This window comes from Ailuropoda melanoleuca, chromosome X (assembly GCF_002007445.2).
Source record: "Ailuropoda melanoleuca isolate Jingjing chromosome X, ASM200744v2, whole genome shotgun sequence".
Classification (NCBI taxonomy): domain Eukaryota; kingdom Metazoa; phylum Chordata; class Mammalia; order Carnivora; family Ursidae; genus Ailuropoda; species Ailuropoda melanoleuca.
The window spans coordinates 91,139,576-91,156,275 of record NC_048238.1 but is presented as its reverse complement, the minus strand read 5'-3'; the positions used below and the strand labels follow the sequence as shown (position 1 = coordinate 91,156,275).

General features: G+C 37.7%; 1 pseudogene; it reads left to right on the top strand.

Annotated features, from left to right (window-relative positions):
* Positions 1-1,531: 1,531 nt before the first annotated feature.
* LOC100472133 lies at positions 1,532-2,428 on the top strand (annotated as a pseudogene).
* Positions 2,429-16,700: the final 14,272 nt, after the last annotated feature.

Sequence of the window (16,700 nt, the reverse complement as noted above, 5' to 3'; positions counted from 1 at the left end):
TGAGGAGATAGGAGGGAAGGAATGATAGGAAAAGAAATGAATAAAAAATACCTGAGGTTGATAGAAGAAGCAGTATTAAATTGTTCTTCCATAAGAATAAAGAATGTCCCAGATTCAGTAACTGTTTTATTTTTTTTTAATTAAAAATGTTTACTGGCTATTGACTTTAATAGACTTACATGAAAGGAAAAAAAACACTTTTTTTTCAAATGTGCTAATAAGAAAAAGACCCAGGAAAATGAACAATGAATGCTGAGGAAAATATTCAGTGTTTTGAACAAAAATAAAACTCAGAAATTTTATATGGATTCTGGGATATTAATACTCCTCCAACAGTGGATTTGGCATTGAACAGGAATATAAACATATGAATAACTCTAATCCAATATATTTCAAAGCAAGCAGATCCTTGAGAGCAAAAATTCTTTCATAACTACCCTTGCCATTCATGGAGGAGAGATTATAGGAATGTCATTCCTAAACCATTAATAAAAGAAAAACATATAGATACCTAACACATAAAAATATAGTAACCACATAATAATTAAAAACACTGTTCGGTAATGCCCACTGAAATGAACAAAAAGCACAATATAACCTAGGAATGTAAAACAAGTCTATTCCACGCTCCTACAAAAACAAAGGCACTTTTTTGGTTCTGTTGGTTGTTTTTACAAAACATATGTATGTATGTATTCTTACAGAAAATCTGACAAATACAGAAAAGCTGAAAGAAAATAAAAATCACCTGTCACACCATCAACACGAATGTCACTCCTTTGGTGAGAGCAGAAAAAAGTCATAGAATCAGAGAAGATCCAGGAAGGTCTTTCCAGCCTCAGGATCTGCTGATGCCAATTCACCAACCATTTCAAAATTCACAGGTCACACCTCTTTCTAGGTTCTTAAATATCTCTACTTTTGTCTGATTCCTAGCACCACTGCATTTTTTACCAGGCCAATAGTGATCAGTAAACAAGGATACAAGAAGGCTACAACTGTAATCTAAAACTTTTTATTCCTCCAACATTACAGCTGGAGAGAATCTTAGAAGTTCATATAGTTCTGCCCACCACGCCTGTCCCTGTTTGTTCAGAAGGAAATAGGCATGGAGAGGTTAAGTGATTAGCCTGGGTGTCACAGCTGAGTTGAACTGAAACCCAATCTTCCAATAGCCTGGCCAGGGCTCTGTCCATTCACACATGGTGAATGAATCTCCCCAAATGATGGGGCTACAGTTATTATGTGGTTAGACTATTAATGAGCCTGGAGGGCAGACCACAGTGGATCTGAAGGGCCAGACAAAAGCACGTAGGTAAACTTTTGGCTCGCAACAGGCAATTGCATGAGCTCTTGGGATAGAAGTTATACATAGATCATATGGTCAAATGAAGGTTTGTGCCCTAGGCCAACTGACCAAAGGAGCAATGGGTGAGCCCCACATTCCACGAAGATGTGAACTTAGTTAGCAAACTATGAGGAGTTTGAGAATTCTCAAGGCCAAAACAAGTTTAGAGGTGTGTAGGACCTAAAGGAATCCCTTAGAATGAAGCTGAGTCTTACCAAGGCAGTTAGTTAATGGCTGTCACCGAGGAAAATAAAAAAAACCTGGGCAAAACAGGGGACCACACCATGGAATTTCCAACCTGCCTTCTGTACGCCAAGACCAGCTCTGCCCCACACCTGACCCATCAGACAATGCATAGTATCCATGGGGTTCCTGCCATGGCTCAGCTTATACTGTCTTTGTTGACAGAACACAATGAAGTCTTGGCGGAATATAAGGAAGGAATTGAAAAGTTTATAGGCATGCCAGAATCACTCTTGTACTGTTCCCTGCATGATCCAGTGAGCCCCTGCCCAACCGGTTATGCAACAAACAAGTCTGTGTCTGCGTGGGATATTGAGGGATGAGTGGAAATGACTGCTTCCAAGTTCATGGCAATTCAGCAGGCCCTTCAGTTAGACTGGTTCCAGTGTCTCTCAGATGGAGAGGCATCTTGTGAGGAAACAACTTCCATTAAAAGAGCCAGAAAGTCTGTTGATCAATTGCTTCTATTCCTGGATAATTATCTACAGCTACAGGAAGAGTCAGAGGTCCTTCAGAAAAGTACCATCTTTTGAGTTATTGAAGGTGGAGACGTGATAGAGGAGAGGCTGAGGTCAGCACGAGAGATAACCAAGTGGCCCATAGGTGGCTTCCTCCAGGATGGCTTTCAAAGGAATCCAGCAACCCTGGAAACTAGACTGTAGTTGCTGTCATCAGTCACTGCAGAGCTGCCAGAGGACAAATCAAGGCTCATCTGTGGAGTTAGCCAACCAGATGAGGTGTTCGAGGGTTTTGAAAGGGGAGTGTACTTATTTGAGAGTTTTTTCCCCTTATCAAGTGACAGAGTGGGGATGTGCCCTGACTTTCAGCTTTCAGTAACTGTTTTAAATCTCTTTAAGTGATTAAAATTTTTGTTAGAGATTTGAAAGACAATCCTTATTCTTTGAAGACTCCATTCTTTATGTTTATAACATTTGTAGTAACTCCACCTTCATTTAAGAATGATGTGGGAAAAAAATGATGTAAAAATACTCTTAATGAGTATATATTTCGGTATTAGAATGTTACAAATTAGAAAGTGATTTCTATTAGCAGCAACATATGGAGACATATAAAGATTTAGATGGATATAGATGAAATTTTCTAATAGAATACACTAGCAAAATTGCTACATTTACATTAATGATGGAAATAATTCTTAGAGGGAAATTATCAGAAATACTAAGAATCTTGTGCCATGGCAAAGACTCAGGACACTGAGAATCTGGGCAGGCTATCTCTGGGAGCAAATAGGAAGGTAAGGGCCTTTCCGTGGACAGAGAGTCTGACAGTTGGGAAATAGTGTAGGTCCTGCTTATGTATATATCTAATTGAATGGATAAAAGTTTCTAGTAAACCACTTTGATGGAATAACTTTAAGGATTGCTTTTGCATTGGAGTTCTACCTAACTACATATCAAGAGAGTTGGTTGGAATTTTCTGTTCTGTGTAGATGATACCTTTATCTTCAGCAGTAAGTGAGCCAGTGGAGAGTTGATGAAATAACCATAGATGTCTCCCTTCATATCTTTCTGTGATTTTCTAGGTTTGGTAGGTAGGAAAGAGGGAGGGACAGTAAAGTACTTGCTGAGTCAACTCATAAACTTCCACTTTTATAGTTATTACTATTACTAGCTTTAGAGTGAAACTGTCTGCCATAAACTTCAGCTAAGAAACTTTGGTTTGGTGTTTGAAATTGAGTGCAGTGCTAAATTAAGTTGTATATGTGTGTTCTGTTGGTGATGGTGATATTAGTGGTCAAAGGAAGGGAACAACAAAGGGAGGAACCACCAAGGAGTTACACTTGCCACTACAATGTACACTAGGCTCTGATAAGACAATTTAGATAATGTTCTGTGAACACAAGGAAGACTCACCTACCACTGACCTGCAGAGCAAATGAGGAAGAAGTCTATGATGTCTCCAATGGCTTTTGGGCATTGTTAGTGAAACAAAATGTGGCTGAATTTGTAACTCTGAAGTCACTGATAATATAGAGACTTACCAAATGCCAAAGATGGCAAAACAATAACTAGAACCCCAAAATCTTTTGCACAACCAATATATATGCTTATTCCTGACACTAGAATAAAAACTCAAACTCAACCTACTGAAAGTGTAGTGGGAGAGCTGCCTTTGATGAAATATTTGTGGTCCTATTTCTTTAGAGCCACTGCAAAGATTCTGATAACATAGCTCTCAATATAATAAAGGGCAATGATTTTACATTAGAACTGTAGGGTTGAAAAGGTCTCAAGTTTCATTACTCCAATTCCACTCAGTTTGAGCTCTCAGATCATCCTCTAAATAATCAAGAAAATCCTTTTCCTTTCAGAGAAGGTAACATTCTGGTTTTTAATCTAGTATGCTATTCCTATAGCAGCTAAGTGTTGTAATTTTTATAACACATTAAAATACCTCAGCATAGATAGTGTGATATTATGTATATGTTACCCAGGTTATACTTCAATTTGGGGAGCAATTGGTTTTCAAATTAAAAATCTACAATGATTTTTTTTTAGTTTCTTTCAGAAAGGGTAGACTCCAGAGCCAGATTTTTCAAGTGCTTCTGTTATTCTGTTTCTATCAACACCTGAATCTTTTGCTAATTATCATACAGAATGTCAGAAATAGTCTCCTATTGGTGAAATTCATTGCTTGTTAATTATCATGATGGATTAATAGAAATGGGCTCTTGCTAGGAAGTGAAAAGTATTCAAGATACAGATATGAATATTGGCTAAAGTATTTTAGCATTTCTCTTCAGATCTGATGAGCATTTTAGAACCCAGTGAGGCATTCCTGTCAAGTGGATCCCAGACAGTTTGAATAGCCACTGATCTAGGTTCTAGAGAATATCTTGTTGCCTGATGTCCACTATACACAAAAACTTATGCCTCTGGAATAGTGAGTGTTGCATCTGCCTTAAATTTCCTTTTATGCAGGGTAGTGGTAAGAGCACCTAAAATGACAGAGAGCTAAGCCTTTATAGAGCTTATAAAACAGATTCATGATCAATTTCTGCCTGCTTGTTAAGGAATGTTTAATTAATGTATGTGTGGCAGAATTTGATAGTATACTTGCTTCCATTATAACCTGGCAGTGAGGTTTGAAGAAAGTAAGTTAACCTCACTCACCTCAAACTTCCTTATGACAACCCTTATCTACAAAAAAGGACCTAAGAGTTGTGCATGATCAAACTGGCTTGGATCAGCTTCCAACAAAAAACTTTTTCTGTAGCTGTATTGAGTAATAGCTCTGTAAAGCAAAAACCACAAAGAAAGGAGATACAAGTCCCAGGTAGGTGTTTTAATTCTGACCCCAGTCTCTTTTTTGGACATTTGTTGAGTTAATGCCTTTAGGGCTGGCCTGTCAGAGGAAGATCAAAGCTCAGGTTCTTACAGGAAGTGAAAAAAAAATTCTACCTTGCCGTGTGCATCCTTAATTAAAGCCATTGAGAAAAATGAGTATAAGGATTAAATGATCTTTTTATTTTGTTTTTTGGGTTTTTTTAGTCCAGGAATGTGCTAAATATCACAGATTTTCTAGTGATTTGTTCTCTCTCATATAAAACAGGAAAAGAATATTCATAAAAGGAAAGAAAACTGTTATCTGCCTTTGGATTCTAGGGGGAAAAAAGTGTGTATGTGGAGGGAGAGGTTGCAGGGAAGACTAAACAAAGAAAGACCTGAGGAGTGAGAATTATCTTCTTTATAGACCTACTTCAGTGCCATTACCTGGTTTGAAAAGTATAAAAGAAAGTCATCACAGAAGAAAATCATACTCGTATTTGGCTCTCTCTCTCTCTTTCTCTGGGGTTCTTAGGGGTCAGATTGAAAAAACAACTCCAATCAATAACAAGGGGACAGGGGCGCCTGGGTGGCTAAGTCAGGAAGCATCAGCCTTAGGCTCAGGGTGTGATCCCAGAGTCCTGGGATAGAGCCCCATATCAGGCTCCTTCCTCCGCAGGGAGCTGCCTCTTCCTCTCCCACTCCCCTGCTTGTGTACCCTCTCTCGCTGGCAGTCTTTCTGTCAAATAAAAAATATATTTTTAAAAAAATAACGAGGGGACACAGGGACTTCTAGACCAAGTTAATCTAGAATATACCCAGGCCAAAGCTTCAGAGAGAAACTTAAGAAAAGTAGGTGTTAGGAGAATTTTAAGAAAATTTTAAGGAGAATTTTAAGAAAAACCTTGTAGGTCCTGAAAAATCCAGTTAATTCAATGAAAGGTAAGAGGTATAAAAAAAAAAAGAGGAATCCTCCAGGCTTCTTCATTTCTGTTTCTGAATAAAGACACCCTCCCCCCTGCAAGTCCAAATCTGGACTCAACCTCTCTATGAATATCGCCTGATTAGCATTGACCTATTGCTGCCTCTACAATTTATTCCTCACTAACACCATGTGACATAACATAATAAAAAATTATTATTAAAAAAAGCACAAGTAACAAAAAAAATAAATGAGGCAGTAACTTTGAATTGTAGTTCTCTAATCTCCAAGTGGCTTTTTTGTTTCCCTCCCCACATGGAAGTTAAAACAAAAAAACCAGCAAATAAACAAAATTGGCTCAATTTATTGAGCAACTGACTCTTGGTTTCAGCTCAGGTCATGATCTCAGGGTCATGGGATTGAGCCCTGCATCAGGCTCCATGCTCAGTGGGGAGTCTGCTTGAGATTCTTTCTCTCTTCCCCCGCCCCCCTGCTCACACACACTCTTTCTCATACACACTCTGTCTCTTTCTCTAAAGTAGATAAATAAATCTTTTTTAAAAAGATTTTATTTATTTGACAGAGAGAGATAGAGAGCACAGTAAGCAGCACTAGACAGAGGGAGAGGGAGAAGCAGGCTCCCTGCTAAGCAGAGAGCCCGATGTGGGGCTCGATCCCAGGACCCGGGGATCATGACCTAAGCTGAGGGCAGATGCTTAACTGACTGAGCCACCCAAGTGCCCCAGATAAATAAATCTTTTAAAAGAAATTTAATAAAGAATAAGGCCATTTAATTATTTTTTTTAATTTAGAGAGAGAGAGAACATGCATGCCCATGAGGGGCAAGGGGCAGAGGGAAAGGAAGAGAGAGAATCTTAAGCAGGCTCCATGGTCAGCTCAGAGCCCAAGGCAGGCTTGATCTCACAACCCTGAGATCATGACCTGAGCCAAAATCAAGAGTCAGATGCTTAACCAACTGAGCTACCCAGGCACCCAAAGAATAAGACCATTTTAAAACACTGCAAAGTTTGATGTTCTTACTGAGATTCAGCCATTTTTCCTGAATAAATACTCTCCAGATTGCTTCAAGCCTCTGGTTAATTTTGAGTTCTGAAATGCTGGTTCTTGTGTGGGTGTGGTGTGTGTATGTGCTGGTATGTGTTCATTCTCATTGCTTTTATGGAAGAGAACATTTTTGGAGGTCCATACTTTGCAGTTTTCACTGATGCCACCTCCTGTCCTTTTTCTTTCACTTTATTTTCTCTCACCAGAGAAAACCTTTGTCTGTTTCAGCCTGGATGTATTTAACCTGATCAACGCCACTGTTCCCAAATTTGTTTCACCTCAGTTCAAGTGACAAGTCCATTTGAAAACAAAATCTCACACTTCCTCTTCCAAATCTAGAGATAATCTGATTGCTGAAACTTTTGTGAATTGTTACACCTAGTTTAATTAAGTGTGGTTAAGATGACAGTATCATATAATAATAGCATGTAATGCGGGGCACATCTCTAAGAATAGGGATTTTGGGGGGGCTTGTTAGAAGCATCAAAAAAAATAATATGAAATCAGAGAGGGAGACAAACCATAAGAGACTCTTAACTCTAGGAAACAAACTGAGGGTTGCTGGAGGGGAGGGGTTGGGGGATGTGGTAACTGGGTGATGGGCATTAAGGAGGGCATGTGAAGTAATGAGCACTGGGTGTGATATGCAACTGATGAATCACTGAACTATACCTCTGAAACTAATAATACACTATATGTTAATTAATTGAATTTAAATAAAATTAGATTAAAAAATCAAGTGTTATCTATTAGATAACCATGTTTCTAGGACTAGCAGAGGATAGTCAATATATTGTAAAATGATAAGTAAGTGAAGCACAGAGGTAAATATTAGGGAATTCTTAGTTATCAATATATAATTATTATGAACTTGGAAGAAACAAAAATTAATAAAAAGGGAAAAATCACTTTTATTCTTACTTTTCAGAGGTGACCATTGTTAACACGATACTTACCCTTCTAGTTGCGTAAAACTATATTATGAAAACTTTCCCATATCATTATATGTCCTTACAAAATATGAGAATTTAAGTTTTCATTGTATTCTCCTTCTAATTCCAAGGTTTCCTTGGCCTCAGTAGTCTATGGGTAATAATGGGTTCACCTTAATCATTATAACTTAAATTTTATTGGTTACTTTCTTTACATATTTAATGTAGAAATTCAAATATACACAAAATCTTTCCTACTTCTATAGGAAATTTTTCATACATGACTATGAACATTATTTTACATAAACCATTGTGTACAAATTTATATGCTTAGAATTAATTCATAGAAGGTCTTTTCTGTCCTAGTTGGTCATAGTATGAATATGTTTAATGCTTTTGATATACCTTGTCTAATTGTCCCATAAACTTGATTTTATAAAGCTTCTTTAGTGACAAGATTTTCTAAAATTTTGTAGAATAAACCCTTCCACACATCTGAAATCATTCTTGCATTAATGTAAGTAAAATAGTTTTCTAAATATTATACTATGTTTCTTGAAAAATCTGAATTTACTGTGACAAATTGTGTACCCCCATACACTATTTTGTCAAGTAAAAAAAGACAAATTTTCAATTGTTACGTGATAATGTCTTATCAATTGACTGTATAATTTCCACATTTTAATGATAATTTTATAATGTTTAAAGAAACTTTGCATTCATCAGTAAAGATGCCCCTTATGGTATTGCAGCTACTGAAGGAAAGTTATTGAAGTCTCAGCAAGTATAGAGATGGCTATTTACTACCTCTTGATGATTGCATCTTCTCCAGGTGTAAGCTCCTAAGAAAAGCTTTTAGTCCAATTTTCAAGGCGATGTTCATTCAATTTATGCTGCTGCACATTCAGAAAGTCAATTTATCAAGAATCTCTGATCTTAGGCAATAATTATTCTCTGTTCCCCAGAGTAATATGTCTTTCATTTGGCTGCTTGTTGAAACTCACAAGTCTGTGTTTTTCTTTCTTAGATTTTCTTGTTTTATTTTATAAGTATAAGATTGCAGGAAATTAAAGAGTCAGTATGCATAGTAATACCTATTATAAGTGCAAAATTTGAAGGGAAGATATATAGGTTATGACTGCAAGACTGAGCTTAACCAGATTGAATTGAATTATAGTTTGTTTCAATATGGTTGAGAGGAAATGACCAGTCTATGACTGAGTAGTTCATTGGTTGGAATACCATACTAGATGTTCCTAATGTTAACAATGTTTTTTATTTAATCTCTTCAAGATCTAATCACTTATGTGTTACTAGAAATTGTTCTAGTATCTGGAGGTTGTTTTGTTTTGTTTTGTTTTGTTTGCAGGAGAGAGAGCAGGGGGTAGGGGCAGAGGGAGAGGGAGAGAGATAGAATCTTAAGTAGGCTCCACACCCAGCACAGAGCCCCACACAGGGCTCAATCTCATGACCCTGAGATCATGACCTGAGCCAAAATCAAGAGTTAGACACTTAACTGATGGACCGACCCATATGCCCCTTGTGTCTGGACTTCTGAAGACATTACATATTCTCTGTTCTTAAGATGCACACCTTTTCACAAATGAATCTAATGGATGGCCCTTTATATAAGTTGAAACTTCAGCTATGTTAATATATTTAATAAATTAAGTATTATGCACACTTAGTTACTTGCATTTTCCCAAATATCTCCAACCTCTAGATAGAAAAAGCATTGATAATCAGATTTCACTCACTCTTGCTTTCCTTTATGTCAATTATTTGCATTGCTCTCTCTGAGTGAGGAAAAATATTCTTTCAGGTGCTATCATAGCTTCAGTAGTTTCTCCAGTCTTTTGCTGTATGCTAGGCTATTTAGTTGGGTACTTTATATTCTAGAAAAATTAAGTCACTGAAGGTGCCACAGTATGCCCTAGATAATCTTTTTTATGTTCTATTCCACTCTGCAACAGAATAATGTACAGATTAACATTACAAAATTCTGAATGTGGGAAATGATTGTGCTTTTCCTCTAAGTTCAGTAGGAGGTCGTGACCTATACATACAATTATGTATATAAACTGAAATATCCCCTCAAGCAGACTGTTACAAGTTTTAGCCTGGAGAAGGGGAAGGAAATTGTGGCTCATTTTGGCTTTCACATAAAGTTATATTTTCCTGCTTGAACTTTTCAGTTACAAAAATGCCCCCCTTTTTTTTTTTAACAGTTGTCTTTCTTTCATCAAATGGTTTAGAACTTAGGTGGATAGGACAGCTGATATTTTTGGAGCATTCTCAAATACTCCAAAATCTATGGCGTGGGGTGATGCTGATGGTGTCAAGATGTCTCATGGAGTTCTGCATGAACCAGTGTTCTTGATTTTTTTATGTACATCTCTCCTATCCTCCACAGCACTGAGGCATGAGTCCATGGTGCTCTTGGTCTGGAGACAAATCTAAGACAACCATACTTCACAGTGATTGCTCCTCTTCAATCTGATGACTAAGACTTTCTCACTGGGTCAGGCTCATCACTCTTACCTGGCTCCTTATCCAGGGAAGAGTCCCCACCCAGGGAACTTCTCAGGCTCACATGCTCCATGAGTTCGCTAGATGTTTCCAATGAACCTTAATCCCAGTTCATGCTTAAGCTTGGTAGAACCAATGGATTAACCAGTTTCATTGTATAGAAATATCATGGCTTAGATCCAAACACTCTGAACCAGGGAGTAAAGTCTGGAACCAGAAGACCAAGTCAGGCTGTGGCGACTTGCTGCTTTGCAGGTACAACCAGGGTCAAACCCAGTGAGACCTGACTTAGCAGAGCCACTGGCAAGATTCAAGTCTGCAGTGAGAGATTACTGCCAAGGTCCTAGCTAGGTAGAAAGAGTCACAAGGGGGCACCTGGGTAGTTCAGTTGGTTAAGCATCTGAATCTTGATTTTAGCTCAGGTCATGATCTCAGGGTTGTGAGAAAAAAGTCACAGGGATACTTAACCCAACCTGAATGACTATTATTGAACCAATGGAACTTGAAATCACAGACTTAGTATTCTAAGGAAACTTCCAGAAGATATAATTATAGTAATTTTCAAATAATTTTAATCTATATCTCTTTATTCATTTAAATTTCTTCAAAGTAAATTGTTATTTCTAATGAAATTGAAAGCCTGATTGGCATATTTCCTAAAGAGTGCAGACTGTCATACCAGACATCCAGAGTTCAAATCCTGTCTCTACCACTTATCCAACTTTATGATCTTGGACAAGTTTCTACACTTCTCCATGCCTCAGTTTTTTTTGCTTGATTGTTTGTTTTTGTGTGGGGGGGTGTCATCTGGAAAATGGGGAGAATAATGTTCCTTACTATAAGGTGCTTTTGTAAAGATTAAATGATTTAATACATGTAGAACTTTTAAAACAGTGTCTAGTGTGCAGTGAATACTTAGTAATTCTAGGCTTCAGATAAAAGTAGAAAGGCTATGGTTGTGGAAAGGATGGGTATGGACATTTCAGAGCCCCATTTCCTCACATAGGTTAGAACATGGCATCCTCCATGGAGATTCATAAAATTCTTACAATTTTCCAGAGCATACTTTTAAATTCATTGTTCCAATACAGCCCCTATGAAGTCTAAGAGCCACCTCTACAGTACCTATGTTAGATATGGACAGCTAACCTCTGCTGAACACTTTCAGCAGTGGTGAGTTCATTAATTTAAAAAGCTGTCATACAGTGCTAAGTATACCAAATATTAAATATGCAAAGTCTCTTGCTCAGTGAAGTTAGAGGTACCATTGATCCAGTAGGCAACAAGATGTAATAAGAGCAGTTGTCCTTGATTCTGACAGATTTAGAATTCCATCTCTGACCCTTAGCTCTATCACCTTGGGCAAGTGACTTAACTTTTCTGATTCTTCTATTTACTCATGTTTAAAATGGAGAAAATCTTATATATAACTCATAGGTTTGTTATGATTATTAAATGAGATATCTGTGAAGTGCCTAGCTACTCAAAAAATTGCCTGTTATAACTCTACCCATTGGTCATCTTTGTTCTTTGAAGATGAATAGACAGAAGTCAAATCATTCTTCCATGTGGTTGCCTGTCAGATTTTATAGTTAAATAGATAACATAAACCCCACTTCCTCTCCTTGTCCTTTCTTGTCCTGGGTTTTCTCAGATGTTCAACTGATATTTTTTTTTCCTGATCCCTCACCACCCTATATGTCCTTCTTTGATTATTCTTTAGTTTGCCAATGATCTTCTACACTGTGACAATCCAGCATGGTTACCAGTTACATGTGGGTATCTCTTAGATAGAATGCTTTAGGTTTATTGAAACAACCTAATTTTCTAAAGCTTCATTAAGTTCCTGATTCATATTGAGCCTACATTTAACTAAAAACCCATATTGCTGGTAGAGGTGAGAGATTTTACCTAAGTTGTTATCTAACAATTTCTTAGTCTCTGCCTTATTGAAGGGACTGTCTCCATCTCTTATTCATAAGATTAGTCTAGGAAGTCTGTGTGCATGTGCCACTAATATTAGGACATAGTATATTAGGACTTATATATTGGTATTAGGACAAAGTATAGAAAATACCTATGATATGAAAAAAATCTGGGCAAATATTTTCCATAATACCATAGAGTTTCTCCTGAAGTGTCTTCTTCTTTTTTGTCTATTACATTCTATTGACTACAAACATTAAATGATGTAAAGACAGTAGTGCCAAAGACTAACGAGGGACCTAAATGTTCTTTTCATGCTTTTTCCCAACAATAGACACCTTGTGTTGGATCAAGTAAGCTGGTTGGGATAGCAGCTGTGGTATTGGTCTTTTTAGACATCAAAAGTTACTTACTCCTTTCTGACTACCAATTTAGATTTATAATTTAAGTAGTAAATGTGGAGGACTTTTTTGTAATTTTTTCAATACCTTTATTTTTCTTTATCATTGAAGTATAGTTGACATGCAATGTAATATTAGTTTCAGATATATAACATAATGATTTGGCAATTCAGTATGTTACTCAATGTTCATCACAATAGGAGTAGTCACCATAAACATTATTACAATATTATTAACTATATAACCTGTGTTGTACTTTTCATCTCTATGTCTTATTTATTTTATAACTGAAAGTTGGTACCTCTTAATCCCCTTCATCTAGTTCACCCATCACCCCCCTCCCCTTTGACAACCACCAGTTCTCTGTGTTTAAAAGTCTGTTTGTTCATTTGAGTATTTTTAGATACTACATGTAAGTGAAATCATATGGTATTTGTCTTTCTCTGTCTGATTTATTTCACAAAAGACCTTGAATAGGTAAAGCAAACTTGAGAAAGAAGAACAAAGCTGGTACACTCTAGGTCCATCCATGTCATCAATGGCAAGATTTTATTTTATTTTTCATGGCTAAGTAATATTTCATTATATGTATCTCACATCTTCTTTACCCATTCATCTATCAATGGACACTTGGGTTACTTCCATGTCTTGGTTATTGTAAATAATGCCACAATAAATGGAGGGTGCATATCTTTTTGAATTAGTGTTTTCATTTTCTTTGGGTAAATAGCAGTGGAATTATAGGATCATATGATAATCCTACCTTTAAGCTTTTGGGGAACCTCCATACTATTTTCTACAGTACCTGCATCATTTTACATTCCTACCAACTATGCTCAAGTGATCTCTTTTCTCTACATCCTCGCCAACACTTGTTTCTTGTCTTTTTGATACTAGCCATTCTGACAGGTGTTAGGTGGTATCTCATTGTGGTTTTGATTTGCATTTCCCTGATGATTAGTGATGTTGAACATCTTTCCATGTTTCTGTTGGCCATCTGTATGTCTTCTTTGGAAAAATGTCTATTCAGGTCCTTTGGTCATATTTAATTGGATTATTTGTTTTTGGTGCTGAGTTATGTAAGTTCTTTATATATTTTGAATATTAACCCCTTATCAGATGCATCACTTGCAAATATTTTCTCCCATTTTGTAGGCTGTCTTTTTGTTTTGTTGATTGTGTCCTTTGCTGTGCAAAGGTTTTTATTTTGATGTCCTAATAGTTTATTTTTTCTTCTGTTTCCCTTGCCTTAGACATATCCACAAATATGTTACTCATAGCAATGTCCAGGAGATTACTGCTTATGTTTTCTTTTAGGAGTTTTATGGTTTCAGGTCTCACAATCAGTTCTTTAATCTATTTTGGATTTATTTTTGTGTATGGTCCAGTTTAATTCGTTTTCATGTAGCTGTCCAATTTTCACAATGCCATTTATTGAAGAGACTGTCTTTTCCTCACTGTATATTCTTGCCTTTTTTGACATAGATTAATTGACCATATAGGTGTAGGGTTTTTTTTAAGATATTATTTACTTATTTGACAGAGAAAGAGACAGCCAGTGAGAGAGAGAACACAAGCAGGGGGAGTGGGAGAGGAAGAAGCAGGCTCCCAGCAGAGAAGCCCGATGTGGCGCTTGATCTCAGAGTCGACTCCGGGATCATGCCCAGAGCGGAAGGCAGAAGCTCAATGACTGAGCCACCCAGGCGCCCCTAAGTGTAGGTTTATTCCTGGGTTTTCTATTCTGCTCTATTGATCCATGTGTCTATTTTTGTGCAAGTTCCATACTGTTTTTATGACCATAGCTTTGAAGTATATCTTTTTTAATTAATTAATTTTTTAAAGTTCCACGATTTATTATTTGTGTATAACGCCCAGTGCACCATGCAATACGTACCCCCCTTTATACCCATCACCAGCCTATCCCATTTCCCCCTCCCCCCCCGAAGCCCTCAGTTTGTTTCCCAGAGTCCATGGAAGTATATCTTGAAATCTAGAATTGTGATACCTCCAGCTTTGTTCTTCTTTCCCAAGTTTGCTTTACCTATTCAAGGTCTTCCGTGGCTCCATACAAATTTTAGGATTATTTGTTCTAGTTCTGTGAAAAATGTTATTGGTATTTTGATGAGGATTACATTGAATCTCTAGATTGCTTTAGGTAATATGGACATTTTAACAGTATTAATTCTTTCTATTCTAATTTAAATTCAATTTGCCAGCATATAGTACATCATTAGTTTCAGATATAGAGTTCAGTAATTCCTCAGTTGCATATAACACCCAGTGCTCATCACATCACATGACTTCCTTAATGCCCATCACCCAGTCACCCCAACCCCCCACCCACCTCCCCTCCAGCAACCCTCAGTTTCTTTCCCATAGTTAAGAGTCTCTCAGTTTGTCTCCCTCTCTGGTTTCTTCCCATTCCTGTTTTCCCTTCCCTTCCCCTATGATCCTGTGTGCTGTTTCTGATATTCCTCATATGAGTGAAACCATATGATAATTGTCTTTCTCTGACTGACTTATTTCACTCAGCATAATACCCTCCAGTTCCATCCACATCGATGTAAATGGTAAGATTTCATTCTTTCTTATGGCTGAATAATATTCCCTTGTATATATTCCACATCTTTATCCATTCATCTGTCAATGGAAGTCTTGGCTCTTTCCATAGTTTGGCTATTGTGGACATTGCTTCTATAAACACTGTGGTGCGGGTACCCCTTCGGATCACTACATTTGTGTCTTTGGGGTAAATACCTAGTAGTGTAATTCCTGGTTTGTAGGGTAGCTCTATTTTTAACTTCTTGAGGAACCTCCCTACTGTTTTCCAGAGTGGCTGTACTAGGAGGCATTCCCATCAACAGTGTGAGAGGGTTCCCATTTCTCCAGATCCTTGCCAACATCTGTTGTTTCCTGACTTGTTAATTTTAACCATTCTGACTGGAGTGAGATGGCATCTCATTGTGGTTTTGATTTGTATTTTTCTGATGCCAAGTGATGTGGATCATTTTTTCATGTGTCTGTTGGCCATTTGCATGTCTTCTTTGGAGAAATGTCTGTTCATGTCTTTAACAGTATTAATTCTTTCAATCCATGAAATAGTATATCTTTCCATTTGTTTGTGTTGTATTCAGTTATTTCATCAATATCTTATAGTTTTCAAAGTACAGGTCATTTACTTCCTTGGTTAAATTTCATTTAGCTCTTTTCTGTTATTTTGTCTTGTTCTTTCATTTGGGACATACTTCTCTGTCTCTTCATTTTGTCTAACGTTGTGGGTTTTGTTTTTGTTTTTTCCTTTCTATGTATTAGGTAGGTCAGCTATGCTTCCTGGGCTTGAAAATAGTAGCCTGTGTAGAAGAGGTTCTGTGGTGATCTATAGTGCAATTCTCCCTGGTTACCAGGCCCAAGCACTCCAGAGATGTCTCTTGATGAGGGTGTGCATACTCCTGTTGTGGTCATGCTGTGATTTCTGTGAATATCTTGGTGGGTAGGGCTGGATGCCCACCTGGCTGCAATGACCTGCTTTGCTTGCTGTGGGTGCACTGGGCAAAGTTTGCTTTTCACACTGTTGAGGGTCCTAGGTGCAGCCCCCATGAGTTTGCTGTTGAGTGGGGCTGGCAGTCAGCCTAGCTATCTTCTATTAGCCCCTGACATAGCTCCAGGCCCACCAAAAGACAAATTGAGAGGCTGGGCCACAGGAACTATAGGGGTGCTGGTGTATGGGGTTATCTCCCCACCTCCTCAGGGCAGGAGTAACTTTGGAGTAGTGCTGGTCCCAATCAGGGCTGCCTTTCAGGTGTGGCAGGGCAGAAGCTGCTTTGTAAGGATGCCTGCCAATTAAGGCAGGTTGTGTGGGACAGGTGAGCAGAGGAATACCTGGGTCCGACACATAGTGCTAACAAGGTAGGTGGAGAGTGTCAGAATTGGCTTCCACAAACATCCAGCCATCTAGGCTTGGGGAGGGTGACAAAAAGGCACCTACTATCACTTTTGTTCCCAAAGAAATCTCCTGCGGATCCCTGACCCTCTGGTACATGTTCTATT